The sequence below is a fragment of the Physeter macrocephalus genome, chromosome 9 (genome assembly GCF_002837175.3).
Source record: "Physeter macrocephalus isolate SW-GA chromosome 9, ASM283717v5, whole genome shotgun sequence".
NCBI classification, from domain to species: domain Eukaryota; kingdom Metazoa; phylum Chordata; class Mammalia; order Artiodactyla; family Physeteridae; genus Physeter; species Physeter macrocephalus.
In genome coordinates, this window is record NC_041222.1 from 29,665,473 (window position 1) to 29,677,300 (window position 11,828).

The following is an 11,828-nucleotide window of genomic DNA, read 5'->3' on the forward strand; positions in this document are numbered from 1 at the left end:
AAAAAAAAAGGTTGATAAACACTTATTTGGAGACCTGGAATAACCATACGAAATTCAGTTTTTCAAGAATTATTCACTGGAGGAAAATCAATGGTATGCATTTGGTTCTTATGGGATTTTTCAGATAATGTAATAAGAGTTTTGAACAAAGGCCAGCCAATTAGGAGGGTTACTCTGTAAGTGACCTGACTCATTAATAGTGTATCGGCAAACTAACCACAAGCATATCCCAACACACTGCAGTCCTGCACAACCACTACTCTCTGTAAGGATACCAAGAATCACTATTAAGGTACTCAACTATTAATGATGTCACTGCAGTGGATTTGGAGTTTATCCTCAAAGGAATTTCAATGAAGACTGAAGATAACATCCACCAGCAAAACAAACAAACAGACATAAAAACAAATTTGGGCATGCTAAATGTGAAGCACATTTACTTGCTTTCATCTGATTCTTGGTATGGGAATGGCAGCTGTTTGAAAAAGGCTCAAAAGCAACTAAAAGTGATTGTTTGGAGGTTAGTAGTTGTGGTGCATGGGCTTAGTTGCTCCATGGTATGTGGGATCTTCCCGGACCAGGGATTGGACCTGTGTCTCCTGCATTGGCAGGTGGATTCCTTACCACTGCACCACCAGGGAAGTCCCGACATTAATGTTTATCAGCAAGAAGGCATGGGTTAAAAAAAAGGTTGATAAACACTTATTTGGAGACCTGGAATAACCATACGAAATTCAGTTTTTCAAGAATTATTCATTGGAGGAAAATCAATGGTATGCATTTGGTTCTTATGGGATTTTTCAGATAATGTAATAAGAGTTTTGAACAAAGGCCAGCCAATTAGGAGGGTTACTCTGTAAGTGACCTGACTCATTAATAGTGTATCGGCAAACTAACCACAAGCATATCCCAACACACTGCAGTCCTGCACAACCACTACTCTCTGTAAGGATACCAAGAATCACTATTAAGGTACTCAACTATTAATGATGTCACTGCAGTGGATTTGGAGTTTATCCTCAAAGGAATTTCAATGAAGACTGAAGATAACATCCACCAGCAAAACAAACAAACAAACAGACATAAAAACAAATAAAAAACTACTTTCTAGTCCTGACCACAGGATCTTGGAGTACTGCTATTCCCTTCAGTTTTCTAGGCCACTTCATGCCCATAAGGGCAGAAAATGTAGAGCAGAGCCATTAAAAAGAAGGCATCAAAATCCAAACAAGACCCCAAGTCATTTTCATCACAAGGCTTTGATTCTGAGAGTAAACTGTGAGGACACAACAGAATTAGGCTTTAAGAGTGAGGCTAAAACCCCTTAATGCTTAATGGAGTGGATTGAAACTGTATGCAAAAGACACCTTGATTAAAAGCAAGTATGCTGAAATATCCACGATGTGCACCTGGGGTGTTTGAGAAATTAACAAAATCAGTTCTAATTTCTAGAGAAACAAGTGGCCCTGATTAGTGAGGAGTAAAAACAAATGCCTGGTGAGAAAAACCTGGCCTCTCCTGTGCTGGAAGGAGTCCTAGGAAGAAGAGTGAGTTAAAAGGAAATCAAGTTGCAAAGATGCCACAAATTATATCTAATGATTACTCCTTTGGCTGATGGGAGGAACTGGGGTTTTCCGCCTCCCTAACAAGGATGAAAGAGGGATAAAAAGACATTGTCCCAAGAATGATGTGACTGTCAGAGGATTTACAGAACCTAGGGAAGGCTTGGGAAACAACCTCATGGGAGCAGGAGCAGGTGGTGGTGAATAAGAGGGACATGAGGTAGAACAGGGCTGCCTGACTCGACGATCTGGAGGAAATGGAAACAGATGACAACCAGAACCTTTCTTCAGGGAAGAGAGAAGTCTGTCTAGATGAATTTGTCAGGCAGTAAGACATATGTGGGCAGCTTGAAATGTGTGCGTGCACGACACACCCATTCTCTGCAGAGCACATGCTTCCAACGCAGTGGGATGATTTATAAGGGCAAAGTGGTGGGAGTAAGGGGAGGAGGGGTTGCTCCACAGCAGGAGCTGGTGGCAAAATAAGGAAAAGGCAGGCAGCTAGGAAACCTCTTCCAAAGATCTCTATAAAGACTTCTGGCTGTGAGGAGCCTCTCAACAGTCAGTCTCCTCATTGGGCATGCTAAATGTGAAGCACATTTACTTGCTTTCATCTGATTCTTGGTGTGGGAATGGCAGCTGTTTGAAAAAGGCTCAAAAGCAACTACAAGTGATTGTTTGGAGGTCATGAAGGCTTCCCTAGGCAGGAACAAGGCAAAGAAAACCTCTGAGCTGGGAGACAGGGGAAAACAACCAGAGTGGGTTGAGCAGATGGAAAAAGGAATCCCAGTTTTTCACTGAGATTGAGAAGGAGAAAAATCTAGATGGTTCCCACTGCCTTCCACAGAGTATGTGTTCTATAAATCTTGGTTCAATGAATGTTGCAGAGATAACTAGGCAACATAAAAAGTTTGAGATCATGGTGTCACTACCTTTTCTCTTCCTCAAAGTTGGCCAGAGAGACTGATCAGACCAAATCTTCAGAACACAATTCTAGAAACTACACAGTCACCTGCTCATCTCATCACATCTACTCTGCTTCCCCAGAGGGGACTCTATCTGCTGATTCAGGGCTAGCAGGGATGAGAACAGGTAACCATACAGTAGTTATGGGTGATTTCTTTGACCACAGGAGAGACGTACAGAATTTTAGAATTTGGCCAGTTTCCACAACCACAACTATAAAAAAAAAAGAGAGACTAATATTACCAAAGTCAACAGTCCCCTGCATTTATGCTGTGTCCTGGGGGCACTGTGAACTGGCCCACAGGAGGGCAGCTGCCCTGAGGGCACGTGCAGTAAACTTCAATGAAGACTGAAGATAACATCCACCAGCAAAACAAACAAACAAACAGACATAAAAACAAATAAAAAACTACTTTCTAGTCCTGACCACAGGATCTTGGAGTACTGCTATTCCCTTCAGTTTTCTAGGCCACTTCATGCCCATAAGGGCAGAAAATGTAGAGCAGAGCCATTAAAAAGAAGGCATCAAAATCCAAACAAGACCCCAAGTCATTTTCATCACAAGGCTTTGATTCTGAGAGTAAACTGTGAGGACACAACAGAATTAGGCTTTAAGAGTGAGGCTAAAACCCCTTAATGCTTAATGGAGTGGATTGAAACTGTATGCAAAAGACACCTTGATTAAAAGCAAGTATGCTGAAATATCCACGATGTACACCTGGGGTGTTTGAGAAATTAACAAAATCAGTTCTAATTTCTAGAGAAACAAGTGGTCCTGATTAGTGAGGAGTAAAAACAAATGCCTGGTGAGAAAAACCTGGCCTCTCCTGTGCTGGAAGGAGTCCTAGGAAGAAGAGTGAGTTAAAAGGAAATCAAGTTGCAAAGATGCCACAAATTATATCTAATGATTACTCCTTTGGCTGATGGGAGGAACTGGGGTTTTCCGCCTCCCTAACAAGGATGAAAGAGGGATAAAAAGACATTGTCCCAAGAATGATGTGACTGTCAGAGGATTTACAGAACCTAGGGAAGGCTTGGGAAACAACCTCATGGGAGCAGGAGCAGGTGGTGGTGAATAAGAGGGACATGAGGTAGAACAGGGCTGCCTGACTCGACGATCTGGAGGAAATGGAAACAGATGACAACCAGAACCTTTCTTCAGGGAAGAGAGAAGTCTGTCTAGATGAATTTGTCAGGCAGTAAGACATATGTGGGCAGCTTGAAATGTGTGCGTGCACGACACACCCATTCTCTGCAGAGCACATGCTTCCAACGCAGTGGGATGATTTATAAGGGCAAAGTGGTGGGAGTAAGGGGAGGAGGGGTTGCTCCACAGCAGGAGCTGGTGGCAAAATAAGGAAAAGGCAGGCAGCTAGGAAACCTCTTCCAAAGATCTCTATAAAGACTTCTGGCTGTGAGGAGCCTCTCAACAGTCAGTCTCCTCATTGGGCATGCTAAATGTGAAGCACATTTACTTGCTTTCATCTGATTCTTGGTGTGGGAATGGCAGCTGTTTGAAAAAGGCTCAAAAGCAACTACAAGTGATTGTTTGGAGGTCATGAAGGCTTCCCTAGGCAGGAACAAGGCAAAGAAAACCTCTGAGCTGGGAGACAGGGGAAAACAACCAGAGTGGGTTGAGCAGATGGAAAAAGGAATCCCAGTTTTTCACTGAGATTGAGAAGGAGAAAAATCTAGATGGTTCCCACTGCCTTCCACAGAGTATGTGTTCTATAAATCTTGGTTCAATGAATGTTGCAGAGATAACTAGGCAACATAAAAAGTTTGAGATCATGGTGTCACTACCTTTTCTCTTCCTCAAAGTTGGCCAGAGAGACTGATCAGACCAAATCTTCAGAACACAATTCTAGAAACTATACAGTCACCTGCTCATCTCATCACATCTACTCTGCTTCCCCAGAGGGGACTCTATCTGCTGATTCAGGGCTAGCAGGGATGAGAACAGGGAACCATACAGTAGTTATGGGTGATTTCTTTGACCACAGGAGAGAGGTACAGAATTGTAGAATTTGGCCAGTTTCCACAACCACAACTATTAAAAAAAAAGAGAGACTAATATTACCAAAGTCAACAGTCCCCTGCATTTATGCTGTGTCCTGGGGGCACTGTGAACTGGCCCACAGGAGGGCAGCTGCCCTGAGGGCACGTGCAGTAAACTTAAAAGTGTATCTCCCCCCTCCTGGGTTTGGGCTGGAGAAATTTAGCATGAGATGAGCAGCACCTGCAAATAAGGGTGAAAAATTTCAAGGTGGTTGACAATTGGCTCCAGGTATAGCACGTGCCTAAAAGGTTGCCTGAGAGCCTCAAGGAAGCCACGTACCTAACACAGCAGGTGATTAGCCATAAGGGTATGGAAAACCAGCAGAACCAGGGTCTACAAAATGCAGAATGCACAGCACAGACCCTAAGTCCACTGTGCACATCAACATCAATCTAGAGACTTTAAACAAAAATTATCAAAGAGTCCCCTTACCCTCTGCTCGTCTTTGAGGAATTCAAGCCCAATATAGTCTGGCTGATCTCCAGTGTCTGGGTCCTGCTTTAGGAATCCATTGCCTCACCACAGTGCTCCTGGAGCCTGTTTCTAGTCAGCCATTCTGTTGCCTGGAAGTAGCCTATGGGCTACTTGTAGTTTTCATGTCTAAAGGGGTCTAACTGATACCTCCCTGTCTTCTTCCAGTCTCCTCTGTTTATCCAGCGCAGTGGCACTGGCTTCAGTCAGCCCAGGAAGACAGTCACCCCTGGCTGCACAGGACTCTTCTGGGATTGCCAAGGGGCAGGGGGGCTGAAGACTGAGTAAAAATGTCTTCTTGGACTCAGCTCAAGAGAATGAGGCGTGAGGGAGGTGCTGTTGTTGTTTAATATTTACTGGAAGTCCAAAAGCTCTAATAAACATGAGGACAAAATTATGGCATGATCTTTAGCCTCTAGGGGCCTGGGATGGGTCTTCATGAGAAGCTACAGTGCAGGCTTCCCACAGAAGCAGAGCAACAGTTAAGGAATAGCACTCCATCAGTGACTGGCTGGTGTGATTGCACTTAGCAAGCAGAGCTTTTCAGCGAGATGGAGAGACACTCCCTGTTCTCTGCTCTGAGGCCCTGAAGCACAGATTCAGCCCCATTTAATGCACTCATTACACCTTAATTATCATGACTTATTTGTTGATTCTACAGATATTTGCTGAGGGCAGCCTACTATGTGTTAGGCACAAATTAGGCGCTTAGAACTGTTGGTAGATTGACCAAACGGAACCTCACTCAGCCTGTGAGAAAGCAGTGTGAGTATGTGCGTGTGTAGGGGGCATAAGTGTAGGATTAAAAATAAAGTGTTGCTTGAGCTAAATTTTGAAATATGAGTGGGAGTTACCCCAGTGGATAAGGGAAAAAAAGGCATTCCAGGAAGACATAAAAGCAAATGCCAAGGCATGGAGCTATATGGAGACTCCATCATGGCTTAGATGGTATGAAGCCAGCCGGGTGTTAGGTGGAAGTAGGCAAAGAAACCTGCCTTCACATAAGAATTAGCCCAAAGAACTGGTTTGAGATAGTATGCTTAAACTATTTGTTTAGGAGGGAATATGTATTTAGATTGCAGGGAGGAAAGAAAACACAGAGAATTGGATTTTCTGAGGCCAGGCAGCAGGACAGCCCTGATAAGTCCCAGGGTTGACCAGTGAGTGCATTGCTTGGCCTTTGGACCCAACAGGAAACTCCTCTTCATAGCCTAAGAGCTGGTAGGTAGAGGCTGTAGTAAATTGTTGGGGCTTTCCCTCTGGAGACCCGTAACCCTGATTAGGAGGCTCAAAAAACAAAACAAAACAAAACAAAACAAAAAAAAGGAGAGGAAACCAGCCAGCCAACCAACACACTGTTGTTTTAGTAAGAAGACCACAGTTAAGATGAAACGTTTCTGAAAACCAAATGAGATCATGTAAGAGGGCTTGTAAATTGTCACATATTATCCAAATATAAGGTACTGTCATTATTATCATAGAGGGCCAAGAGTGGCCAGTTCACTCAAAGTATATGGGCAGAAGTAATTCTGGCAGGGCAATGGCACGGGGGCTAAGGATGTGGCTGCCAGAGGAGGCACAGAACAGCAGTGGTGCTTCAGTGATGCCTGGGAAAAGGCATACTGTATGATGATTCCTATAGATACTCTGTAAAGCTGTACTTCTCTTTTTTTTTTCTTACTTTTTATAGTAAATGATTAGAGAAATGCAGACTGATCCTATGTGAACACCTCAAGGGCAAGGAACTCTCATATTTATCTAGCATAGTGCCTGGCAAGTGGGTAGCACTTAGTAAATGTATATGGGTCTCTGAGTGGATTGCTGGAAGGGGAGGAAGGATGAAGGGTGATGTTGTAATAGAAAAAATAGTCATGTCTCCAGCTGGACACTGATGGTCTTGGTTTCTTGGTCAAAAGCTGGTAAGCATTTCTGTCAGAACTTGGTCATTAAGATTGAGGGGTTGGAGTGGATAATGATATTCCCATTAGAAATGAATAAAGGAATTTGGGAAATGAAGATAGCAGAAACCAAGAGCACTGCTGGAGAAAAGCACGTGGGACTGGAAGATAATAGATTCTGTAGCTAAAAAGAAAGGAAACTTTTTGCATAAATATGATCCACTTAGGAACAGGTGTACTGGAAAAAATACAAGGAGTATGAGGAATGGGCAGGGGCAGGTCCTACTATTTATGTGTTTGAGGAAGAGGAAGCATTGTCTAAAGATGGCAAATGTAGGAGGAAGAAAACCATAAGAATGTGGTCAGAGATGATGAGGAAGATTAAAGGCTAAAAAATCCAGACTCATTTGAGTCTGGATTTTTTCACTTGAGTACACTCAAGTGAAATTGTGTGAGCCATGCTCTCCCCTTTTATTTCTCTTTAGAGAGAGCTTTTTTAAAAAAGAAGATTAAGGCCACCTGGTGACATCCTTCCTACCCACTGTGGAATGATTTGATTTGAAGACTCATGTTGTGATTAGAGGAGACAGTATTCTTAGGATTTTGTAATCTTAATGTTCACCCAATGCTGGACATCAAAGAAGTGATATCCAAGGTCCAATATTTGGGGAGCACCTGGAGCTATCTAGCAATTTTTCCAGGGTCATGAGTGGGTGTGATACCAAGAGCCCTCAGTAAAAAGACCAGTTTAGGAGTAAAACCTAGTGACAAATCTCTGAATCGGAGCAAAGATCATAGTTGCAAGCTTGCTCTGATTTTCTTAAAAAAGATATATATCCCTGTTTATTTTGGTGTGTTAAACTGATGAGAGGGGTTTGAACTGAAAGGGGATTATAAACAATTCTCTAATGGGGAGGTGCTTAACCAATATCAGCCTTTGTCAGAGTTCATTCCACTGAGCTGTGCATGAGATGCCACACCCAGGTTGTTCTGTTTTCTCACAAGCCTGACCTCCCTTCTCACTATGTAACCCCAGGAGCCCAGGGAACCCACTTCTGTTAAAGGAGGATGTCACTAGGTTTGGCTATGTGGAAGGAGAAAGGAAGGGGAACAGGAAAACTCTTCCAGAATACTCTGGTGAATTCCACTGCTTAGCTCCCTCACCACTCCATTTTTGGACAAGAAACCAGAGTCTACCCTTGGCTCCAAATTCACACCCTTGGGATTCAGGTGGAATGCAAGCTACCACAGCCCAGGGGGTGAGATGAGGGTGCATCACTATGCCAGGCACAGACCCTTTGCATTCCCCAGACGATGGACTCCCAATAAACCTTCCTTGGCTCTGAGCCTTTCCTGCCCTCCTCCTCATCATGCAGAGGCACTGCTGGGCAAGTATCCTGAGTGGTATCTGTGGACCAATGTCTGCTAGTGCATGGAGTCAGATGGCCACAAAGACACTGTGGGTCATGCTTCCTAAAAGTGACCCTGTCTCTCTGTCCTCTCCCTCGAGGATTCTGCAAGCAGGGAGGGTAGTCTCAGAACACTCCATCCTCCGAAGGGTTCCACTAGATCCCCAGAGCAAGTCCTGTCAAAGACCACACCCAGAGGCCTCTCCCAGACCCAATTAAGTGCAGAGCCACCCAGAGGCATAATTACAGTAGGGTTGCCAGTGAAGGAAGCCACACCCTGAAATCTGGGGATTCAGTTCCTACAGCACACTCATCCCCAATTAAACTGTCTTCATCCACTTAATTAATCATCACATTTACTGACCGTATACTATTGCAAAGCCCTGGGCTTGGTATCTTAATGCAATTTATTACCAAATAAACATTCTTGCTTCTGCGCATTGTCTAAAGATGGCAAATGTAGGAGGAAGAAAACCATAAGAATGTGGTCAGAGATGATGAGGAAGATTAAAGGCTAAAAAATCCAGACTCATTTGTGTACACTCAAGTGAAATTGTGTGAGCCATGCTCTCCCCTTTTATTTCTCTTTAGAGAGAGCTTTTTTTTAAAAAGAAGATTAAGGCCACCTGGTGACATCCTTCCTACCCACTGTGGAATGATTTGATTTGAAGACTCGCGTTGTGATTAGAGGAGACAGTATTCTTAGGATTTTGTAATCTTAATGTTCACCCAATGCTGGACATCAAAGAAGTGATATCCAAGGTCCAATATTTGGGGAGCACCTGGAGCTATCTAGCAATTTTTCCAGGGTCATGAGTGGGTGTGATACCAAGAGCCCTCAGTAAAAAGACCAGTTTAGCAATAAAACCCAGTGACAAATCTCTGAATCGGAGCAAAGATCATAGTTGCAAGCTTGCTCTGATTTTCTTAAAAAAGATATATATCCCTGTTTATTTTGGTGTGTTAAACTGATGAGAGGGGTTTGAACTGAAAGGGGATTATAAACAATTCTCTAATGGGGAGGTGCTTAACCAATATCAGCCTTTGTCAGAGTTCATTCCACTGAGCTGTGCATGAGATGCCACACCCAGGTTGTTCTGTTTTCTCACAAGCCTGACCTCCCTTCTCACTATGTAACCCCAGGAGCCCAGGGAACCCACTTCTGTTAAAGGAGGATGTCACTAGGTTTGGCTATGTGGAAGGAGAAAGGAAGGGGAACAGGAAAACTCTTCCAGAATACTCTGGTGAATTCCACTGCTTAGCTCCCTCACCACTCCATTTTTGGACAAGAAACCAGAGTCTACCCTTGGCTCCAAATTCACACCCTTGGGATTCAGGTGGAATGCAAGCTACCACAGCCCAGGGGGTGAGATGAGGGTGCATCACTATGTCAGGCACAGACCCTTTGCATTCCCCAGACGATGGACTCCCAATAAACCTTCCTTGGCTCTGAGCCTTTCCTGCCCTCCTCCTCATCATGCAGAGGCACTGCTGGGCAAGTATCCTGAGTGGTATCTGTGGACCAATGTCTGCTAGTGCATGGAGTCAGATGGCCACAAAGACACTATGGGTCATGCTTCCTAAAAGTGACCCTGTCTCTCTGTCCTCTCCCTCAAGGATTCTGCAAGCAGGGAGGGTAGTCTCAGAATACTCCATCCTCCAAAGGGTTCCACTAGATCCCCAGAGCAAGTCCTGTCAAAGACCACACCCAGAGGCCTCTCCCAGACCCAATTAAGTGCAGAGCCACCCAGAGGCATAATTACAGTAGGGTTGCCAGTGAAGGAAGCCACACCCTGAAATCTGGGGATTCAGTTCCTACAGCACACTCATCCCCAATTAAACTGTCTTCATCCACTTAATTAATCATCACATTTACTGACCGTATACTATTGCAAAGCCCTGGGCTTGGTATCTTAATGCAATTTATTACCAAATAAACATTCTTGCTTCTGCCCCTCCTTGACACCCAAATAAACTTAGAAAAACAGATTTCATGATTCCATGCTTTGTGACCTTGGGCAAATTGCTAAACCTGAGTCTAAAGTGCCAAATGTTTAAAAGGGGATAATTTCATAAGGCTGTTGTAAGGATTCTAGGAGATGTTAAACATCCCTGGTTTAGTACTTGGCACACTGGTGCTCAATAATCCTACATATCCTTTTTTCCTTCCGTCAAAGGATTTTCTTTACAGGACCTGGCTGAGTCAGTTATTCTACCTGATTTTACTGCTTTCTTCCTGAGGGTCAAGCCCAGGGGCTCAAATCTCCTTTCTTTGCTTCAGAGGCCTCACTGGTCCTCCCCTCTCTTGCACCCTGTGCGCTGATAGAAGTTCCTGCCTTCAGCTTGCAGCCAACTGGGCTACCACGGAGAATACAAATTCTAATGGGGTGGGGGACGAAGGGAAAAAGGCGCAGCCCCACAGGACCCCTGCCTCTCGACCACGCTGGAGGGATACAAGTTAGGAAACACTGAGCCCTGAAGGAGGTCAAAGCCAAAGACCTTTGAGCATACGGGAAGTTACTCCTGGCCTGGATCCCACGGCAGGATCCTCTCCTTCCAGTCAGAGGTTTCTTCCAGGCAGTTTTAGGGCACAGTCTCAGGTCCTCCGATATACGCGGGTCCTCTGTGGGGTCCGTCCCCACGGTGCAGGCTCCTAAGGCTCCCCTGTGTTCCCGAATGGTCTTCCACTGAGACAACACCAGAGACCACCCTTGCCCTCCCGTAGGTACACAGTCTCTCTGGGGATGGCGTCCTCCACACTGGGCCTCCCGGTGGCAGCAAATGCCGAGAGAGCCCAGGGAATCTCCCCTCGAACAAGGGTCTTCCATGGGGCCGGCCCCGCACACCGCCTCCGGGACTCTCCCAAGGGGTAGAGGCAGGGATACTCGGGGTTCATCCACTAACACAGGGACCCCCTCCTCGAGGCGGCTCCCACACAGCACCTCCGAGTCCGCGGAGGGCTGTCCGCTGCCCGCAGACCCGCCCCTCACGGTGCCTGCCTGCCTGTTCCCAGCCGCCCCCGCCCCCGTCCCCGCTTACCGGGACTGTCAGGGTGCGGGATACGGGTCCGGGGCTGGCGGACTCTACACCGCGGGCCCCGCGCAGCCCATGGCCGCTCCGGAGTCGGCGTGCTGCGGCCGAGCGCCGGGAGCAGGCGGCGCGGGCTGAGCAGCAGGCTGAAGCGGCGGCGGCGCGCGCGCGGCCAGAGCACACCCACCCTCCCCGCCCCGCGCGGCTGCGGCGCGTGCGCCCGCGCGAAACGACCTCCGCGGGCCGGGGGGCGCGCGGCCCGCCCCGCCCCGCCCGCCCTGCTCTCCGGCGCCTAGACGTGTGGCCCCAGCGTCTCATCCGGCGACCGCGCGCGGGAATGAAGCGCCGAGGCACGGCGGGAGGGCGGCGGCTCCACACGGGCTCCACGGCCCACCCCGACGAGCTGTGGGTCCGGGTGCCAGTGGGCGCCCCC

At 46.4% G+C, this 11,828-nt stretch overlaps 1 protein-coding gene and 1 long non-coding RNA gene across 2 annotated transcripts in view; one reads left to right on the forward strand and one right to left on the reverse strand.

Annotated features, from left to right (window-relative positions):
- The window catches only part of LOC129392411 (uncharacterized), a 19,235-nt gene extending 16,403 nt beyond the window's left edge, over positions 1 to 2,832 (forward strand). Inside the window, exon 3 of the long non-coding RNA XR_008618211.1 lies at positions 2,513 to 2,832. This is a non-coding gene — a long non-coding RNA (uncharacterized lncRNA). The remainder of the gene's footprint in view (positions 1 to 2,512) is intronic.
- PHF24 (PHD finger protein 24) overlaps positions 1 to 11,560 on the reverse strand; it is a 32,773-nt gene extending 21,213 nt beyond the window's left edge. Inside the window, exon 1 of the mRNA XM_007111598.4 lies at positions 11,405 to 11,560. The gene's annotated coding sequence lies outside the window, so the exon portion shown is untranslated. The remainder of the gene's footprint in view (positions 1 to 11,404) is intronic.
- Positions 11,561 to 11,828: the final 268 nt, after the last annotated feature.